General features: G+C 39.3%; 1 protein-coding gene across 4 annotated transcripts in view; it reads left to right on the top strand.

The window, feature by feature from the left end:
* plagl2 (pleiomorphic adenoma gene-like 2) overlaps positions 1-17,319 on the top strand; it is a 44,873-nt gene that overhangs the window by 21,053 nt on the left and 6,501 nt on the right. The gene's annotated exons all lie outside the window — the stretch shown is intronic.

The following is a 17,319-nucleotide window of genomic DNA, read 5'->3' as shown; positions in this document are numbered from 1 at the left end:
GCTGTGGTATGGATGCAGGGCAGTCTGTTAACTATTTTACTCTCCGACTGAAATTTAAACCTTTCCCAGAGAAGGACAGAGCTTCAAACAGAATTCCTTACATCCCCCACCCATGTACACCCTTGCTACGTACACACACATTTAAAGTGTTGGAGAGGTAGTGAGGTGGAAGACCACCCTCTGGCATCCCAGTCATGCAAATGAGGGTGTGTTTTTATCTCTGGGGGCTGGAAGAAAGGAGAAGGAAAGAGCTGTGTAAAAATGTGTTAATGAATAACTCCTGAACTCAGCACTCTTTCTGCACAGGCTCTGAACAAGTCTTCCTCACTCACTCACTCACTCACAGTGAAACTTTCTACACTTGTCACCAGATTTCCCCTTACTTACGTTTTGCTTTTTCTAGTGAGCCAAAGGCCATGTCCACACTAATACATTTTCGTTTTAAAAACGCATCTTTTTCTCTCCGCTTTGGCCTTCCATCCACACTGAGATGGTGTTTTTGGTCAAGGAAAATGGAGCTTTTTGAAAACGCTCTCCGAAGCGGATACATTTGAAAACGCTGTTTTTGTGGCGCAGTGTAGACTGCATAAACGGAGACTTTTAAAAACGATGATGCATTTTAGTCATATGTCATTATACAGCAGTTGTTTTGTTTGCTCTCAGTTTTGACAGCCCTATTAAAGATTAATATAATTTGGTACATGCTCCAGATAGCTTTCTCACTCGCTTTTGCAACTTTGTACTTTTGTGTTACTCGCAGCAACAACCCCACCTCATTGTTAGTCCATTTAAAAACATGGTGCTTTTCCTTTACATTTGGCTGTGACGTTTCAAAGAGCTGGAAAGTAAATAAACGGCAGACAGAAATAGCGCAGGTCGAATCATCTTACGTTTCACCCATGCGCAACACAGGAACATAGCGTTTTCAATCATTTCGGTGTGGATGAACAACTGTTCGGAAACGCTTGAAAACGATAGTGTGGACACGGAGCATTTTTAGATGAAAACGCCATTTTCAGATTCATCCAGATTAGTGTAGACATAGCCAAAGACTTATAGGTCTGAAGTGTTTTAAAAAAGACATGGCGTCCCTCAAGTATGATTGTAGTGTTCACTTTCAAAGAGATATTTGAAGTTCTTATAATTTTGTGGAAATATCTCATATATAAGCATGATGGCTCAGTAAAATGATAAGTTTGGTAAGTATGGTAAGTTTTCTACAATGCTAACTTTGTAGAACAAATGGTTGTAATTTCCAATTAAAGCTTTACACTGTAGCTAATGGTACTTAGTGCAATGCTAAAACCACTACTATTTCAAAACCTCAGTGTTACTTTTAAATATGCAATACTGGGTTTATTTTCCAGTTAATTACTTTTCTTCTTAGACTCTAGAGCAGGGGTAGGCAACTCCAGTGCCGGTGTCCTGCAGGTTTTAGATCGCACCCTGGGTTAACACACCTGAATCAAATGATTAGTTCATTACCAGGCCTCTGGAGAACTTCAAGAAATGCTGAGGAGTCATTTAGCCCTTTAAATCAGCTGTGATGGATCATGGACACATCTAAAACCTCCAGGACACCGGCACTCGAGGCCTGGAGTTGCCTACCCCTGCTCTAGAGTATCGTTGCATGATGAACAGTTAAAAATCTTCCTTGTTTATCTTAAACAGTGTCTTGTTGCAGCCTCTCACTTAATCAACCACTGTCTGAAACCATAACTAGATTACATCATAGAAGATGGATGTAGCCACCATGACCACCTGTTGGATTTGGTTCACATTTGGACAGGAGGGTGGAGTTCTGGGCCAATTTCCAGACTATTTTGATTAATAAGATGTATCCATAATCTTTAGAGAGTGATATTCACTAATCAGAGGTAAGAAGTAGACTAAAAAAGTGCTGGGATTTCACTTGCCCAAACTGCAGCACAAACATCTTGGTCTATACCACACATCAAGTGATTAAAATGGCCAAAAGGCCATAGTTTTTGCGGCAATATTTGGATAATAGCACACAATTTGTTTTTAGCAAAAATATTATGAAATTGGTCTGATAAGGAGACTAGAATAACGGGGCTTTCTCTTTAGCTGTGTGTAACTTCCTGTACTGCATAATCTCTATAGAGTCCACAGCTGTTGTCATTTCTCAGCTTGGACCAAAGTGGTTGCAATGCAGAGCAGTGTATGTACGTGAACACTGGGCATGTTTTTGCTATCTGCAGTGTCATAATCAAATACAAAAGCTAAAATTGTTTGACAGATGGTATGCTGACATTTTCCTCTGCACTTTCATCTCCCCATCACCTACTGGCTGATCTGATCTTATCGTCTGATGCTATGTCCATAATCATAGAGGTTACGACAAGTACTGATTTGCACTCTAGGCCTTTCTGTTTTTGAGGCCTGTCGTAGTGTTGAATTGCTTTTTGTTGTGGAAAATCTCAGGTTTGGAGCTCATTCATGGCCAGGTTTCGCAATAGTCTGCCAGTTGTTTGTTAACACTACCCATTTCTATCTGCCCATCATGCAATAACAACAACAGGACAGTTTGTGGCTTGCTATATGAAGCCACTGTACTTTGGTGTTTTCAACTGTATGTAAAAACAGAGTTGTTTTTTCTCACCATAACCTCAATTAGTTTTAATTATTATTTTTGTATCCCAATTTATATAGCATCTTTGTGTCACATATAAGAAGTGAGCTGGATGAAGGATTCTAACATATAACTGAATGATTACAGTACTGTCACGCTGCTGGTTTGAACTGAAATACCCCCGCATTGAACATCTGTGTTATCTGCCCTTTTTTTTTCTGTTTTGCCGTGTGCTCTGCTCCTGTCAGATGGCTGCTTACTCTTTTCATCTCATTCTTTTTGTGTTATGTTCTCTCTCTCTCCTTCTCTTCTGCCTGTCGCTGTCATCCGCCCGAAGGTGCCTACAGCCAACACTTCCACTAAACGTGATCGAGTTTCAAAAAAAATTCAAAGAATGCAATCTGCCCACTGCCCAATTCTTCAAGGTCCTGTTTATGCAAGAATGTTATTTTTTACAAGTCTCTACCTTTAACCCCCTCCCCCTTCTACACACCACTTTCCTCTTTCCATGGTTCCATTACCGTGAACATCCTTTAAAGACAAAGTGTGTGTGCATTCAGCAAACTAGTGACAAAACAGAAGAAAATTAGCTGTAGGACAAGAGTGGCAAGGAAAGATAAAAAAAAGGCTATGAGTTCATTGAAACCTGTAGATTTCTGTAAACAAAAGGCTGTTGAACAATGCCTGTTGTTTTAAGCTGAGCTGACGTTGCCAAACTTAGAGATTGTTTGTTGCTGACCCCATCTGAATCAGAGAGAGCCAGCAGCAGCACGGAAAACAAAAGTGACCGAGTCCCAGCGGCTGGACGGACTGGCTCAGACGGACAAGCTATGTGTGTCAGAGCAGCTACATAATGACTCCGTGTGTGGGTTTGACATTAGTGTTCTCATGTTTGCATTGTTTAAAGTTCAGTATTTTATCTGACTGTACAATGTCTTTTTCAGTATTTCTGACCAAGGATGTTATTATAAGATTTGTCAGAAAAGATCATCTCATTTCTGGGGCTGGAAAATAGAGCTGACACAGAAAAGCTAAAAGCTGCAGTTCCTCCAACGGCCACTTGAGGCTGACCCCCGTGTTAAAATGCCCACATTAGAATGAATTAGAAAGCAGCCTGGTGTCTCATTCACAACCACAAGTGTTTGGTCGGTGAATCTTTTATCCATATGGAGCAGTGGCTAAAACACAAATTTTGAGGTTGGTGGTATTATGTTGGCTATATAACAGCCAACATAATAGATAATATCAGATCTTTTTTATTAATATTACTAAATGCTGTTTCTACAAATTATGATATATTATCATTTGTTGTCCATTTTTGTGTTAAAATTTGTTGCTAAAAAGATATTTTTATTTGGGCTCAAAAGTGCATATTTAATATAGTAAAAATACATGTGAGGAGGTGTGCAGTTGAGGAGGTATAAGTGTGACAGTTTGCAGTACGTAGATGTTCTGCTCTTTAAACATGAGAGAGGGTGAGGGCATTTGGCGTGACGCCCACTGGAACTGTGCCCACTTCTCTGGCTGCTGTGGAGCTTCATGTCATGGCCAGGACTCCCTGCCAGAAGGGCTTTCCCCAGAATCACCTCTGCACACACACACACTCACACACACCCACACACACACAGACTCCTTTACACGCTGAAAACACAGACACACATGCCTTACATTGAGTCATGCTGCCCGTGTCTTTAATGCCAACATTTTGATAAAGCTCTGCAACGGAAACACTGTATCCTGAATACTAATACGCTGACTCTGCAGTTTTTTTTTGTTTGTTTGCTTGTTTCTTCTTTGTGGTTCATCTGGTATAAATAATCATAATATAGATGTTCATGATGTTCAACTTTATCTTTTGGCTTAGCTAAGGGTCAGAGATTTTACTATTCTACTTGATCTTAACTTGCATTTGAAATATTAATATAATACACTGTTAAATATCCAGTATATAGTCAGTATAATGCATAAGTTTCCAAATGACTATGCAGTCATGTGAATAACTAATTACACCCTGTGATTTTTGCCCAGTCTTCTTTACAATGTTGTTGCAGCTCATTGAGGTTCACCTGCAAACTTCAATGCACTGTCAAACTGCGGCGTTATGACCACAGCATTTCACTCAGGTGGAGGTCTGCACTTTGTTCCATTTAATTCCTTCACTTGACAGCCATTCTGTGGTAGATTTACTGCTGTACTTTGTATCATTGTCATGTTGCATGACCCAATTTCAGTGACTGATGCTCAGATCCTTTCGCTGTAAAATGAGCCCAAACAATTGGTGAGGCATTTGTACTGAGGTTCTCACCAAACATGGTGCTGTGCGTTATGGCCAGACAGCTCCACTTTGCTCTTGTCTATCCAAGGAACTTGGGCCGTCACTTACTAACAGCTTTCAGACCGCTCCTCTGTGGACAGCTTCCAGTTTAGATTTGGGAGACAGGTGCCTGTTCCACTTTTAGGATTAGACTTAAAACTTTTCTTTTTGATAAAGCATGTAGTTAGGACTGGATCAGATGACCCTGAATCCTCCCTTAGGCTACGTTCACACTGCAGGTCTTAATGCTCAATTCCGATTTTTTGATCAAATCCGATTTTTTTGTCTGCTCGTTCACACTACAAATAAAATGCGACAGCAAACGCGCTCTAGTGTGAACGCTCAAAGCACACAACGCACGCTGTTTAGACCCAGAGCAATTGTTTGACTAATGGCCCTTAATATAAAGACTTCGGACTTTACGTTTCCCAATTTTTGCTTTAATTAATTTTGTTATTTACATAACAATGTAAATAACCTAATAATTATCCTTATTGCTGTTTTAGAGAGGAGCGGTGCTTCAAAGAATAGTTGCAGATTTCTGTCAGAATCTGCAGATTATACAGTACAAATAAAATGTTCACGTTGTCTTCCCAACAGTTTCACTAACATCTACACTGGATGGCCAGGAAGCCTTCGTGATGTCTTCTCGGGCGCTTCTCCGGCGCTGATAATTGGCGTCTGTCTTGTATCAGTGACGTAAAAGACGGATTTAATGTGACATGACCGTTCAAACAGCAGTCGCTTTCTAAAACATCGGATATGTATCGGATTCAGTACCACATACGTAAGTGACCCAGATCGGATTTGAAAATATCGGATTTGTACCGTTCACACTGTCATACCATGATCGGATATGGTAAAAAAAAAAAATCGGATTTGATGCGCTTTCGCCTGCAGTGTGAACGTAGCCTTAGTTATGCTCCAATAGGGCTAGGCTGCTGTGGGCTTCGCATAATGCATGGAGTGTTTCTTCTTCACTCGCATTTTTATACTCACTATGTTTTTATACAGCCCTCTGCATTTAATCATTAGTTGTTATTATCCATCTCTGGCTCTTTTCCACAGCATGTCATTGTTCTGTCTCTCTCCCTTTACACAAAGTTTTGGCAGATGGCCACCCCTCATTGAGCCTGGTTTTACTGGAGGTTTCTTCCTGTTAAAAGGGAGTTTTTCCTTCCGACTATCACCAAGTGAATCATAGGCGGTCATCTTATTGTTGTAGAGTAACCTTGAGAACCTTTAGCCTGCTGTTGTGATAGCCAATGAAGCTCAAACATCAACAGGAGTGGAATTAGTTTGATGTCAGCTGTTTGTAGGTGTACTTGACAAGTAAATGATTTTATTACATATCTGTAATTTGTGTACTTAAATAATTACTTAGAAGACGTTATGCCCATTGTGGGGACAGGAATAAGTAGTATCTAATACCAGACAACATAGTTGAAAATCATTCATGCTGACCCTACCCCTAACCATATGCTATCACAGTATCTATTTTTATTTTTTTAATTGTTCTTCTATGTCTTGGCAGTTTTTTTTTATTACCTTTTGTTTTTTCTCCAAAACATAAGGTTAGCATTAGATTCCGAACCAGGGTAGGGGTTGTCACTGACCGAGACCTCAGAGGGCTAATAACTGTCTCACTGATTTACTGATTCTAACTGGTGAGTTTATAAATGCTCTCCATAACAACATATAGGGGGAGGCCTCTCTAATTCTCAAAGTATTAATATGTAGCTTAGTTGGCTAGAAAACAATGACCTCATGCGTCAAATCTTATACGTAGTACATAAAACCGCACGGACGCTGTGCCTCATTTCTTCAATGTTGTGGTAGTGATTAAATAAAGCTGTAGGGAACATTCAAGTAAAAGTGACCTATGCCTAAATGAATCAGTCCCTTCACTTTAACAGACTGATGACACAAAAATGGTACATGTCCCATTTAGAAAGATGCTTTGCCTTCAGCCGGTCAGTGGCATGTGTGGCCACTCAAATACACAATATTATTTTTAAAAATATTTAGGGTTTGAATGGAAGAATACATTATGTATTTCTGAGCATATATTTATAATTACCGTTGGACAGTTGGAAGTTGTCCACTGTGTGCTTGTATGGTTAAATTTGAAGTGTTGGAAAAGATTTATGTATGTGTATTTATACGTGTGTTTGTGTGTCTGAGAGTGTGTGACCTGCAGTATCACTAACTGACACATTCCCAGTGTCAAATAGTCAGCGTGGACTCAGTGTCACCCCCAGCAACCTGGCTGACCCCCGCATCCCCCTCAGTGGCTCAACAGAAAACACACATAACATGTGTACACACAGAGACACACATTGTATATTTTAGTCAAAGTTTAATAAGAAATTGCAGCTAATATGTCAAATAGTTTTCTCAGACAAAGGTTCAAACACTGCATAAATCAAACAAAACACAAACTCTGTGTTTAAGTGAAAATGGTTTTAAAATAATATGAAAAGGCTGACATGTTGGGAAATATCACAACTAAAATGATTACTAAGTAATATGACTAGATATAAAAATGACTCAGTGTCCAAAGAAGATGAGTCATCAAAAAGCCTGGACAAGGTCCACTCAGTGAAGGATTGAGTGGGTAGATGGTTGAGCAACCCTGTGTCAAAGTAGAATTGCAGAGAATTTGGCAATTATTATTATTATTATTATTATTATTATTATTGTTGTTATTATTATTATTATTATTATTATTAATTATTATAATAATAATAATAATAATAATAATAATAATAATACAGCCACAGAATCAGGCTAAATCTGTGGTAAGGCTGACAACCAATATTGAATCTGTATGTTATCAGTATACGGTTAATAACCAGGAGCAAATTGTAAGCATAACTTGTGCATCTGTAAAGCTGCAAAGTTAAAAGTTCTGCTCCAGTCACACTGTGGTTTGATGTCTAACACTGCAAACGTTTGGGTGTCGGGCTAAATTTAACTAGTAATGTCATGGCCAATACTTTGGTCATATCTGCATCATTTTTGTGTTTCTCAGTTGTGCTGCAAATACATTTATAGCTTCATGTTGATTAAAAAAACTATGAGGCATCATTTCAAATGTAGCATCTTTTAGTTTCTGAAATTCTGACTTTTTGGCTGAAATAAACCAAAACCCTTAACACTGCAACTGGTGTTAGGGGCAATGGCGTTTGTTATATTTTTTTGTTGTTCAGCTGCTTTTTCTCGTCAACTACCCAAACTGTCCTTATGTTCATATAGGCGTCTAGAAAACATGCACTTTAACCATTAAAAAATACCATCACAGTAGTCAAAGAGATAATTGTACACAGCTATAGAAAAACAATTTACCACAAGAATATGGGGCTCTAATATGTGGTTCCTTGGGACAGTGATGTTTGTTAGTTGTTTCACTGATTTGATCAGGACTGCAGAATGCATCTAAGAAAATGCAAACCCTGTGTTTGTTTACCAAAAGAGAAACAGTCCAGATAATCTCCAGCATGCCTGGAGGTAAACTGTTCTTGAACAGTTAGAATGTGTATTTTTGTCCTCTGATAGCTTTGTCTAAAAAAGAAAACAAAAACTGACCTGACAGGGTAAAACAGTTTGTATCAGCTTTCATGGGCGATTCTATACATGCACTTGTTGAATTTAGATAATGCTTAAAAATAACTGCCCAAATAAGTTAGTTGAGATATTTCAAGATGGCTGCAGACACTTTGCTTAGAATTCTGGATGCCAGTCTGCGAGTGTCCTTGGAGTAAGCCCATGAAAGCCCATAATTTCAAAATTCATCAAAAAATTTCACCAAATTTAGTTCCCATCCAGGTCCAGTGGATGAAACCTTGTCATCCTGAAAGAGGATGTAAATGTTTCATTAAGGGCTTTGAATTGTTCCTCCCAAGTCTTGCATTATTTTCAAATTCTCCTCGAACTTTTCAGGGTTAGGGTTACATTTGTTAATCAGGATTGGCCAAGATAGTTTATAATAGCGGTTCAGGGGGTGCAAAATATCCCAGTCAAATATGTTTTAGTTAGCTGCTGTTCAGGCAACTCCTATTCAGTTCCTGAGCTGGTTAGAGGTTCACTTCTGTTATCAGCAGGAAATTTTCCATTTCAGTAGACAAACATTGTGGTGCCATAAAATTGGTGACAGTTAAAGGAAATTAAGTTCTTTTTCTCTCGTTGGTAACAGAATGAGACAGTGCAGCAGTGAAGGTGTTGCCTGGTGGCAGTTAGATGAGCCCTGCCTTCTCCACCTCCCCCAAGTTAGACCACAGCTATCTTTAGCCAGGACACCGGGGCATGGGTGCTAGGTTTATGGCCACATCCCGACCCAATGTGGCCTGCACTAACTGCCGGGACAAGTGAGGGTTTGGCATGGCAGAAACTCTTCCTCTTCCTCATCTCACCCCAACCCTCCCTGTCTATAGCCTCAAAAAAGTCAAACAGGGGAGGAACTGAAACTGGGGGGAGGAGGTGGGAGGAAGGATGGAGAGAGAGAGAGAGATGAAGGGTTTGAGCAGCTCTTAGTGTGCTTTTACATTTGTTGCCTCACCAGGTTCAAAGAGAATTCCCTGTCAAGTCATTTTAAAATGCCCCTTCTGAAGGTTACATGATAATGACGATCCATTATTCCTACCGTGTGGTATTACTGTTTTCATAGCTTTCAGAAGTCTGCAGCTGCTGCATGTTTTCCTAGTTCAAAAACAGGTGGTCTAATACATTTGTTAAGCACTGTACAATTTGTTTGATTTAACTTTGTTCACATACGGCAAAGAATGATCTCCCTTACTATAATCAGTAATTACTGGACATAAGTGGGCAGGTAGTTGAAACGTATTATTATTACTTCTTTGTCGTTTTTTTATGTGTAAAATTATCTAATAACAGCAGGCTCATAATCCCTTAACACATATATATATGTATAAAAAAAAAGCATCCAAAATTCAGAAGGTTTCCATATGTTGGACCTGTGGAAGGTTGCCTGTAGATGACTTTCTCTGCTCAGAGTTTCTCCACCAAACTCAGATTTGCTGCTGTCCAGAGCTCTCTTTACTTTTATCAGCACCTCCAGAAACCATGTGGTGGACGTTGGTTGTCCTTGCAAAACAAGCTTTACCAGGAAAGGCCCCTACTGTGGGTCTAACTACCAACTGGATTCCCATGTGTCTCCCATCACCTCTTTATTTTACTTAACTTAGTAATTTGTCATTTGAACAATCTTTACTGTGCAGGGAAATGTTGAGTAAAAACATGTTAAAGTTCAGTAACTCCATGATGGTTTGTCATATTAATGAATGAGTTAGAGTGTTGACCAAAGTGATTGTGATTTTTGCTATAATTGTGCTGCCATGTGACGCTGACACCGGGGCTCACAGAAACCTTTCATGAACTGTTTTTTTTAACACGTGCTGTTTACGCCTGTATTTACTCTGCTTTTCACATTTCTTACTGACCAGTTGAACACAAGTTTTTTTTAATATAACTTTTTGACTTAAGACAGAACACAATAACCAAAACTGCTCTTCTTGCTGTTGAAGGGATATTGAAATTTTTTGATGCTCATGTGTGGAACATGTCTGAAGATTGTGAAAGTCTCTCAAGTTTAGATGGATGCAGAAACCATGTATTAGGCTTAAACCCATAACTCCACCCAATATACTTCTATGGTACCTTTATCTGTCTTACCTTCCAGATTTCTGTTGTTGAACTGGAATTGGTTTGTGACTGTGCAGTGCATCAGCTGACGGTGGGCATGCTGCCTTCACTAACCCTAAGCCTCCCTGGCTTCTATACCTAGTCAATGTGGTCAGTAAACCATGACCTGGTCCTCTGACACCACCCCCTACACACCAGGTTTCGTCTCTCTCTGCCTTTCTCGTTCTCTGTCTGGCTCTCTCTCAGGAGTCACTTGACTGATGCAAAGACCCCTGACTACACCGCTGAAAATGACTCGAGTTTTCCCTCTCTTTTTCACCATCCCTTTGTCCCTCTTTTACTTACCTCTCTCCTCTGTAGCCCCCTCCTCTTATCTTTCCCTTTGTTTACTGAACCGTTCCTCACACTGACGTTTAACCACAGTTTCTTAGTCCATATCTAGGATTTTTTTTATCACTTTGTATTACCTTTGGAAAACGTTTTTTTTGCACACTCCCTTTGCAGGTCAGACTCAAATGCGCCTGTTCTTTGGTTTTATGTTCAGCATGCTTTGATTGGTGCACCCTGTTGTTCTTAAATAGAATTTAGAAGCTTTTACTTTATAAAAACACCTTGTTTTTGCTGCTTGTGCCTGCTTTTGCTGCACTGGATGCCCTTTCTTGGGTCAACAAGAACTATTTTCTGTACATTAGCTGAAATGTTTGCGCAACAGAGCACTTCACCCACCCCCCTGCCCCCTCTCCTCCTCTCCCCATGAGTGCGGCTGTTGTCACCTTAGCTCCGGACGCTGAACTCACTTTCTATAATTAGTTTGCCTGTATGGTAAAGCCGCTTCTGCACCCACAGTGTCCTACTTTGCAGATCTCCATTCTGCAGAGGCTCCTGGCCTGGCTTGGCATCGTGCTACCAGGACTGTAAAGAAGCTGACAGCCCCTGTTACTCAATATGGCTGAGGCATGCAGCGAAGGGGTTAATACCAGTCACTCAGCATGCGGGAGCTAGGGCGGGCGGGCGGGCAGGCAGGCAGTGCAGAGGCTGACCTCTGACCCCTCAGGAAAGGAATGTGGAAGCTCTTTCATCCAGGACAGAAACCAAAGACACCCAGGCGGTTGGAAAGAGGCGGTTCAATTCTGCTTTCAACATTTTTGATTAGGGGAAGTAAGCAAGGCTCCATGTGAATGTGCTGTGTAGTGTTTGCTGCTACGGCATCTGCCATTTTGGGGAGTGAATTTCCATCCTACAGCAATGCGTTTGTTACTTTGCAATCACGCTGAAGTAAGATTAGTGGTTGGAATAGGTTGCAGTTCTGTTCATGCTGGTGGAAAGCCCTGGTGATGAATTGCTGTTTGATCTCACCGATTTAAGTTTTTGTAGTTATGCAAAAAACAAGATGGTCCTTATCCTTTACTGACATTTGGGGATGGAATCACCAGTTATTTCTCATTATTAATTAATAACTGAATTCACATCTTGACTTAATTGTTTGGTTCTTAAATGTCACAAAATAGTGGAAAATGTCCATGCAAATTTCTCAAAGTGCCTCTAAAAGTTGTCTTTCATCCAGAATCCAACAATATGCTGTTTACTGCCGTATGAGACAAAAAAGTCACACTTCAGATCCTAAAACACCTAGTTTTGGTATATTACAAAATTTCAGGAAAAGTTTGTTTTTCTTTTACAGGTGAATCTGTTTTAAGTTACTTAACGATTGACCAGAAGGAATGGAATCACAAAAACATAGATACACAGATAATACAACACAGAATGTATCGTGTTGTTTTCCATTGGCATATTAGTGTTGACGCATTATAAAACGCAAGAGTTGCACAGAAAAGATGCTGTCATCAAACAAAATCAAACATTTATTAAAAATGAAGGTCCTCGGGGAAGCTCATCTACTAGTCGGAATTTGGTAGTTCCAGTATCCTCCAGTGCATCCCTATTAATGCGTACTAGTCAGTAATCAGTCTGTTAAGGTTTATCGTTTCATATTTCAGTGGGAAATTGATTTGTTGTAGGCTGGAAGTTTAACTTATAGTGTAGATGAAAGTAAATAAATGAAAAAATAGTTTGTTGTTTCATTTAGTTACATGTCACACAATTTGTTGCTTAGCTCTGCTGTGCAGTCTATTATTGTATACACCTGAATATACAAATAATGCCATAGAATATTTTATGGTTAAAAACAATCATTTTGTATTGCAGAGCTTTTTAAAAGCCAGAAATTTAAACTGTGGACAAGCTGAGTTGTGTTGCTGAGAGCAAAGTGGTTCAGATTCATTGCCATGACTATCTCTGGCATTTTTACAGTGGGAAGATAAATAGTTGGTTGTTAGCTCTTGTGTTCGCTTAGGATGAGAGAATACCAGCTGTAACCCTAAGCTGTCAAATAATGTAACTTCTTTCTGTTTTTCTGTTTTGTTTTGGGGGTTTGGTTTTTTTTTTTATACATTTTGTCCTATAAATTCTCTTACTTTTCTTTTCTTTTCAACCTTTTTTTCTGAGAAAAGTAACAAAAAGCACTGTGTTGAGAAGAATGTGCTTCCTCTATCATGCTATACCCTTTACCAGTAAACACTTTTGACACCCATCTACAGATACAGCCACCCCCCACTTTGAGTACCTATGCCTTCTCTTGGGGCGTATCTGCTATCGACTGTGAACACACCCCTTTCGCTCAATTCCAGTGCCACCAAGAGATGGCACTTTCTTCACAAAAAGTTTGACTTCTTTAGTTTACAAATGTTTTGATAGTATTTCATGTTGGAATAAGCATGTTTTGAAAATGGAAAATACATCAAATTTTAGTCAGACCTTTCACACATTTTCCACTGTAAATTGCCAAAATCCAACGTATCCAAGAGACTCGTAGAACTAAATTTTTTAATATATTTTTTGATTGGTTAACACTTGTTCAGTTCTGAAAAGTTCATTTTTGATTTACCCTGTAATTTTTTAAAAACTTGATATTGGCCAAATGTCTTGAGCCACCATCTTTTTTTCTTTCACCTGCTGTAATGTTGTTTTTGAGTGCTCTCCAGGCTTTAATAGTTGTTCTTTGGACATTGGCTGCTTTTTAAATACTTTTCAGTCCAGTCTTTGTACATCAAGATCTTCAGAAGAAGGTTTTTTTTTGTTTAATCCATATGCTAAACTATTATTCCTTAAAAAGTACCTAACAACAGGTCTTATGGAGTGATAAATACAAATGTCTAAATTTCTGATTGAAATCGCTGTTTTATGTATGGTAGAGGTTAGAAATGAGGCCTAACAGTGAGTGTCTACAGCCAAAAACATAGTGCAAGCTAGAGCTGGGCGATATGGCCCAAAATTCATATCTCGATTTTCTTTAGCTGGATGGCAATATACAATGTATATCGCGATATTTTTTTAAAAGCCATAAAGTAAGAACAAAAAAAGTGCTCTTAGTCAAAGCTGTGTCCCAGATGTCACACAGGCACTTTTATTAACATACAGCGTAGATGTACATGAAAAAATATTACTCAGAAATAAATTAGCAACATTTATTAAATAATAATGCTCCATGAATAAAATAAAACAATGTTGTTTTTGTGCATAACAAAAAGCTCACAATTGTGCATTTAAAATGTAAACTAAAAGACGCTGAGCATAATAACAAGGACAGATTTTGCAGCTGGTGTGTTCCCAGGTTCTACTGTGTGACTGACAGCCTTGTTTGAAATCCACTTTGCAACCTGTCTCTTAACAGATCCCACTTGTGGTCCCTATACACACACACACACACACACACACACACAATACGGTAATATTATGGTGAATTGAATTATAACGTAACATAGACTATATCGATATAAACAATATAGTCACATCTCATATCTCTTATAAAAACATATCGATATATTTACAAACTAGTGCAAGCTCTATCATGGTTTGGGACAGTTCAGCCAGTGGTGTTGGGAATTTCGTCAAAATGTAGAAAAGAGCCATCAGATTTTAATCCACAATGCAAAACTATCTGGAAAGAGTCTGATTGTCAACAGTTTAATTTTCCAGCATGGCAATGATACAAACTGCACTCCCAGTTCAATAATAGCATTGGCAGTGTGAAAACACACAGCAGGAAAAACACACAATGGAGTACCATCACTCATGGACTGGCCTCCACAGAGCCCAGACCTGAACATTATTGATTCACTGTGGGAGCATCAGAGCAAAAGGCAGGCAACACCTAAAGAAGAGCTTTGAGTGGTCTTCAAGATGTCTGGAAAACTGTTCCTGAAGACTTGGCTTGGCTAAGAGAGTTCAGGCTATGTTAAAGAATGAAGGTGGTCATAATAAATATTACTTTCAAGCTATATCTGGGACTCTCCACCATTTGACCTTAGAACTGAAGAAGCTTCTCGGATGAGAGGTGAAACGTCTTCAAGTAACTTAAAGAAGTCCAGACGCTTTTCTTTGCAAGCTCCTTTGACTTTCAAGCTAACATTAACATTATAAATTGTATTAACATGTTTTTCTCTGCCTCTTTCAATTAATAGCTTCACTTATTTTTCTAGCAAAATATAAAGAATTTAGTCATAGCTCCAACTTTTTGCATAATACAGTGTAATTAACATAATGTGAACCATGCAAATGAAAGCGTATTAGACCGGTGTTGACTTAATGGATGTAGGAGAGTGTGTGAAGGTTCAGCAGTGAGAGCATGTTTGCAGTCCACTGGCCTGTCTGCCTGCACTGAGCTCTGATGTCAAATGGAGGCATTGCACAAAGTATGTGGTACAACCACTCTGTGGGTCGCTCTTGCTTGTGCTGTTGTTGGTCCATCATCCAGGCTCAGAGAAGAGTAAAGTTATAACATCCAAAGAGCTGAAGTGAAAGTTGAAGTGTGCTTTTCATGCTGTTTTTTTTTTAAAGTTTTTTTTTGTCCCCGTGTCGGTGAACTCTGCTGTCGCTCCGTTCCCTATTCTGGCCCACTTATTACTATTCAACCATTCAGCATTCAGCAAACACATATGTCATCCACTTCGTGCAGTTTGAATTTTAGAGGACTGCATGGGAGTACGTTTGCAGTGTTTAATAAATGAACTAAAAAAAGAATTTAATAGAACAGGACTGCCAGTTAGTGGTTAATTGCTATGTCAATGTGTGTTAACATTCATGATGACTGTTTAATAATTCAATGTTGTTGAAACAGGAACTTCACTGAGCCCCAAAAAACATTTTCTAAAGGTCGGGGTGTCAGTCTTTAAGATGCTTTGCCAAGTTTGTTGTGTTAAGTATTTGTACTGGTGACATGCCAATTATCAACACAGGCTAAAGATGGAAAAGCCTCTAGCATCACTCATAAATTCTGATGTACGTGAGACCTGGTGTGTGGGGTTTCTCCCCTCCTTACTGTACTATCCAATATACTATTCAATTTCCCCCAAAAACTTGGGAATATTGGAAAGTCCAAATCTTCATAACCACCCTCAAGCTGCACCCTCCCCACATTTCTTGACTTTTGTGTGCAGCCAGGAATCTTGGTGGATCGTACACCATCTTTGTGCATGCTTTTGTTTGTGTGTTTGTGCATGGTGCTGTGTGCAGAGTAGAGAGGTACGGTAGGGCAACACGGCATGGTTCAGGCCAGGAATGTGCGGTGTGTGTGTGTGTGTGTGTGTGTAGGCTGTACAATAGAACCTGGCTCCCTGGGGGTGGTCAATGGGATGGGTTTTACCCCCTGCTGGGTGATGAGCACCACATAACGCTGTAGCTGTCAGCTCCTCTTAACCACTGCTGTAAACACATGTATTATGAGGGCACATCAATGCACATGTACACACTAGAACATACGGGAGCACACAGACGTGTTAAAGGTGTGTTATAGATAAGAAATTACAGACACGGCACACATACATGACTACAGACACACGCACACAGATCAGTACTGTGTTTGTACAATTCTAACAAGTTTGAAAGTCAATATGATCACCTTTATTCTTCAACACAGTCTGTGCTATTTTAACAAAGCTTTCTTGTAAGTAGTCTTCAGGAATTTTCATTTGTTCCATTATGAAGATCTTCCCACACTGCTTCAGTTGTGCTGAGGTCTGGGCTCTGGGGAGGCTAAACCATGACCAATAGTGTTCCATTGTATGTTTTTCTACTTTTTGTCTATTGTCTAGTAAAAAAGTGCCTAAACAATTTCAAATTGGTTAAATGCTCAGTTGTCTGTTCTGTGGTGATATAGCACTGGTTTATTACGGGTTGGGTTAGGTGCTATTTCTGTGCTGGAGTGATTCATGGTTTTGTCGCTTTATAAAAATGATCTGCTGATAAGTTGTCTGTTCTATGAACGGTCAGGTAAGGACTTGACTATAAATGAATGATAAAGGAGCCAAAGAAAAACTTTGAAAGATTTGATTTGTTGCAATAGTTTTGTCCAGTTTAAGGTGGAAAGAACATGTTTTTTTAACAGTTCAGTTAACATCAAAAGTATTTGTGCCAAAATAAATTTGTGAAAGCCTATTTGTGTCATGTGTTTAGCACATATCGGTGCACGCCAAATTCTCATAAAAGCAAATGTTAACATGCTCAAAGCAAATTCCAGCATATTAGCTTCATTAGCTCATCAATGCAGATACCGGTACATTTGGAGTTCTGCATGCATGTACAGACCTCTGTGCATCTTTGCAATATGCATTTGTTTACCACACTCAGATACACTCTCTGTTCACATGACTGAAGCACAGAGCATGCCTGGCATTGAGATCAGTATTGGGAATGC

This window comes from Simochromis diagramma, unplaced genomic scaffold (assembly GCF_900408965.1).
Source record: "Simochromis diagramma unplaced genomic scaffold, fSimDia1.1 OVJJ01000705.1, whole genome shotgun sequence".
NCBI lineage: Eukaryota > Metazoa > Chordata > Actinopteri > Cichliformes > Cichlidae > Simochromis > Simochromis diagramma.
The sequence above is the reverse complement of the archived record's forward strand: the minus strand, read 5'-3'. Positions and strand labels throughout refer to the sequence as shown.